We start from the raw sequence: 5,484 nt of genomic DNA, 5'->3' as shown, positions 1-5,484 counted from the left end.
TAAGAGAACATGCTATTGTCATGAGGGAATATAGGCTCTGCTGCAACGGTTATGCAGAGTAAGCATTTTTGTTATTACAATCTTTACTTCTCAGCTCTCTCTCTTTCAGTACCTTCTTAGCTCCCTTAGAAATCCAAAGTTTCAACAACGTCCCACTCCTTCTCTGCTATCCCAATATTACCACTGTTACTATTAGTAAGGTCACTACTAGCGATCATGAGTCATGACCAAGCCATGGCCATGAATGAAAGATGTCAGCATCTCATTCAGACATATCCAAAGCTCTCACTCACTTCTACCCTTTAGCAGGGAGATTTACTGAAGGCAATGCCACGATGGAATGCAACGATGACGGAGCTGAATTCATCAAAGCCCGAGTAACTGTTCCTTATCAGAGGTTTTGCAACCCCCAGATATCCAGATGTCAAACCAATTCCTTCCAACTGAAACTGAATCCAAGTTAGCAGCTGCTGCAGGCGCAAGCCCATTGTTGCTTGTGCAAGTCAACGTGTTTGAGTGTGGTGGAATTGCACTTGGGTTCCGAATTTCACATAAGATTGCTGATGGCTCCACAGTATGCACATTCATCAAATGTTTGGCCACAACAGCCCTTCAGTCCCGCAACAGCGATCAGGTACTAGCGCTTGCAGAATTTGGTGCTGCATCTCTTTTTCCACCACTAGATTTCTCTAACTCATCACAGCCGGTACCAAGCAAGAAATTCGTCAAAGCACAAAAGTGCATAACAAGGAGGTATGCGTGTTTGATGCGTCAAAAATTTCTGCTCTACAATCTAATGTAGCCAGTTCAGTTGTTCCCAAACCTACACGTGTGGAAGCGGTTTCAGCATCGGGATCAAACTTGGGTATGTCTCTAAGGCCATCTGTGCTCTGTCACGCTGTAAACTTGCGTACGTCTCTAAGGCCATCTGTGCTCCGTCACGCTGTAAACTTGCGTAAAAGGGTCACCCGCTCTTGCCAGAAAACTTTGCTGGGAAAGTTGTGGGTCACTTTACATCAAGGGCTGAAGAGAGTTTGATAGATCTAAAAGACTTGGCTGCTAAAATCAGGAAAGGGAGTGAACAAATGAAAGAAAAATATGCTGCAAAAGTAGGATTTGATTCTAAGGAGACATGTCAAGAGTTAAAAGACTACTACAGAGACCTGATAGATAAGGACGACATAGACAACTATAACTGCACAAGCTGGTTTAGGTTTACTTTCTACGAAACTGATTTTGGATGGGGAAAGCCGGCATGGGTGTGCTTCGCTAGTTTCCCGATTAAGAATGTAATTGTTTTGATGGACAAAAGATATAGCAATGGAATTGAAACATGGTTGACTATGAGCAAAGAATGCATGGCCTTGTTTGAGAGCAACTCGGAGCTGCTTGCATATGCTTCTGCAAATCCAAGTGTCACCTGGTGACATAGAGCCTCCTCCAACCCTTCCCTTAATTTGTCTATTTAAAATACCCAATTTTTTCAAATAATACCCGATGACTAGAATCCAACTAAGCAAGTTACCTAATATAACTTAAAATATGATTTATTGTATTTTTCGGATTCCAAAACTACCCCTATTTATAAGTTAATGTGTTATGGGGGATGTAACTAATGACACACGTTGAATTTGGAAAGATCTGTAATGGATGTAGGAATTAATTTAGAAACTTATTTGAAATTAAATATTAATTAAACAGTAACTTATTAGTAATCTGTAGGTGATTAACGTTTTGGTTTATTTAATAAAAAAAAATTATGTTGTTTTCCTTTTATGAATTATATGACTAGTAATCTATTTTATTATAGTTTTATGAATAATAGTGTACATTCTAATGATGTTGAAAAGTAATTTGATAATCTATTTATTGTTTTTTTTAAATGAACCTATTTTTTCTCTAAATAATGTACCTATTTTTTTCTCTAATAATGTATACCTAGTACAACAATTTACCTAGTATAATGAACTAATTTTTTTCTTCTAATTAATGTACCTATTCTTTTCTCTATAAAAAAATGTGCATAAATTTACATTATACAACATACCTATTTTCATTAAATTATTGTGTACCTATTTTTAATTTATGAAAAATGTACCGAAATTTCAATTACAAAGTAACTGACCTAGTTATTTTTTTTTTAATTTAATTTTTTGGTAAATAATATACCTATATTTTTATACGTATATATTTATATTTATATTTTATATGTACATTATTGGATATGTAATTTACAATTATTTATTTATTTATTTGCAATTTTAAGGGGCGATATGTTAGAGGGAATGGCAACCAAAAGAAATGGAGTGATTGATATGTTATTAATAGGGAGTTTTAATTACAATTATGGCAGTTAATGAAATGCTTGGAATAAATTATAAATAAAATATGAAGTCTGAAGGCAGCGATGTAAAAACATATACTACGACTTCTTATATCCTACTAGTCATTTAAGTTTGAAATTGGGTTTTACACATAGATTTATAGAATGATGGGTATATGTCTAGGAAATAAAAATTGTAGGGACCTATATTGGATAAGCCCTAAAATGGTAGGGTTTTGGGTTTTGAGTTTTGATGAGAGCTTAATTGTTGTCTTGGTGCATAGGATGATCTTGTCTTTGTAATGTGGTTTAAAAATGTGATCCTTTATGATCGTTTTAGATGCTTTGGATCTTTCACATCCAAGGAATATTAGTGATCAACTGACCTCACTATAACCAGAACAGAAGACAAAAAATTTAGAGAATATATTTGCACTATATCAATTTAGATTAATCGGTGGTTTGCAACATCACTACAACACCCATGTGTCATTAAATGAGTTTTACTTTTAGGATTTGAGGAGTGGATAGATTAAATCACACTCATCCAACACTATCGTGATGCTCATGATCATGACCAATTATTGGTAGTGACCAACTCTATTCTCAAAATTTTAAAGAGGTTGGTAATGTTACGTAAATAATGTACAAAGGTTTCCACTTGGTCCTCCACAGTATGGCAATGTTAGGTAAATAATCACAGTTTGACGAATTCGTACTATAATGGAAAATACTTGCATCATGCCCATGTAAGTAGGAACTAGTACTCCTGTCAATCACAGTTTGAAATGTGTACAAATTTTATTTCTCTGTATGTGTGTTTTTAATGAATTATTTTATATGTGTCAAACGGTGATTAATTTACATGAAGGAGGCAAGCAATGTCCTAATCTTATTGCTCGTAAACGTACCTGCATACAATTTATGATAATGGCCTACTGGCTAAGAGTTTTCTTTTCACAATGTCAAAAAGAAAACTACCAGCATAGGTATTTTCGGTAGTGATCAGCCAAGCAACTGCTAGGGACTGCTACCTAATTGCTCCAGTAATGAACTCAACTGTCCAGTTGACTTAATTGTATCCCAGTACAATTGGATAATCAACTACAAAACTCCACAAAAGTAGGTAGTTCTGTTAGATTGTAGGGGAAACAAAGTGATTTTATTAGATTTGGAGGAGAATAGTACATGGCTTGGTATAGGATAATTGGCCTCCTTAGCATATTGGCTTATTGGCCATTACACTTGGTTTAGAATAGTTTGGGCTATTTGGCCCTTCACTTAGATTGGTGAGCTTATTGGCTCTCAACATAGCTTTCTTTGGGTAGCTCTTGGCTCCATTAGTTTGGGAGTTCTTTTTTATAGACTCCCCATATGACTTGGGTTGGGTAGCTTTTTTGCTCCCTAATAGTTTGGGAGTTGCCTTGTTTACTCCCACATAGATTGGGAGTTGATTGGTTCACTCCACTTTGCTTGGGAAGGCTACAAGTCCTTTTATAGATGAGAGTAGCCGACATCACCAAGTCCACCGACTTGGTTTCTTTTACTCCAGCCACAAGTGTGTGGCTTAGGCCTCATCATTTGGGCCGTGGGCTCATGGACCGATGGGGGCCCGCTCGGTTCATCGGAAAAAAGCTTGGCCCGGCCCGCCTTGGACTGGGCTAGACTTGGGCTTGGGTGTCTGAAGTCAGGCCCAGCCCAGTTAAGCCCAAGAAAGTCCGGCTCGGCCCGCCCACAAAAGCCAGGCCCATTAGGCTCGCATACATATATAATTATGTATAAATAAGAGTTTAGGATTAGGATTATATCACTTAAATCACATATATAATTTGTTTCATTTCATTTACTTTTCTTTACTCATTCCAAGTTTATAAGTGGATGATTAGCACATTAATTTGTGTCAATTATTAATACAACAATTATATATATATATATATATAAATAAGATAAACAACATATCATATCACCAAATATAATCATATCACGAAACATAATCGCACCACCAAATATAATCATGCTCACATCACCAAACATTTGCATATTTATTCATACCATCCTTTAAAAAAAATATTTTTTTGATACTTATTATTTTTTAAAAATTATTTCTTAAAATGTATTACGGTCTAATTATGTAATAACCTCAAAAATAATACTTGGTTTTATTATTTTTGTGGAAAATCTTATTAAGTGGTATGACTTTATTGGGTGTTTTATGAATTCGGTTTGATGTGAAAATATTGGAATTAAGTGAGTTTAATCTCAAATTTGGACTAAAATGCCCTTATGATTAAGTTTATGGTTTTTTTCGAATGAAGTAGGCCCGTTTCGGCCCGGCCTGGCCTGATGGGCTTTCTCAAGCCCGGTCTATGGGTCGGGCTTGGGCTTTGAATTTTCTAAAAAAAACCAGCCCGATATTTTCTCTTTCCTCTTTAAAGTCCGGCCCAGCTCAAGCCCATTAAATTTGGGTCGAGCTAGCCCGGCCCGGCCCATTGACGAGCCCTAGTGTGGCCTATACTAGAAACTTCTATATTTTACAATATTATTTTTGTGGCTGTTGTTTAGCCATCATGCTCCACCTCCTTATTCTTTTCTCCAATACTCTAGGTTCTTCACCAATAATGATTCTTCTAGAACCTTTTGGATTTTTTTGTCGCAAATGGGCATTAGTATTTTCAACATTCTTCAATGTAGAATGCTGGCCTTTTCAAAGGCAGTTCTTCAATGTAGAATGCTGCCCTCTCAAGAGATTAAAAGAAAACTGCTAGTATATGGATTTTCGGTAGTGATTAGCCATAATAGCCAAGCAATTGCTAGGGACTGCTACCTATATAGCACAGCCGCCTAATTGCCCCTGAACTTAACTCAACCGTCCAGTTGTCTTAATTGTATCCCAGTACAATTGGATAATAAACTACAAAATTCAACAAAAGTAGGTAGGTAGGCAGGCCATGTCGCGGTCTAATATTCATGACATTATTTTCCACACTTAACAGAATCTACTATCAAGATATGGCCACAGAGCATCAAGTTTGAAATCTTTGAGAGGCAGCCAGTAGTGGGGCTTTTGCCTACAAAGTAGTTCTAGTTATATTCAATTCAATGTAGAACCCGATTATAAGGTAGACCAGCCCCCTTGTTCCAATTCACAGTTTGTGCTTCCA

General features: G+C 36.5%; 1 pseudogene; it reads left to right on the top strand.

Moving 5' to 3' along the window:
- LOC109948588 lies at positions 217–1,427 on the top strand (annotated as a pseudogene).

This window comes from Prunus persica, chromosome G4, assembly GCF_000346465.2.
Source record: "Prunus persica cultivar Lovell chromosome G4, Prunus_persica_NCBIv2, whole genome shotgun sequence".
Lineage (NCBI taxonomy): Eukaryota > Viridiplantae > Streptophyta > Magnoliopsida > Rosales > Rosaceae > Prunus > Prunus persica.
This window is presented reverse-complemented; position numbering and strand designations above follow the sequence as displayed.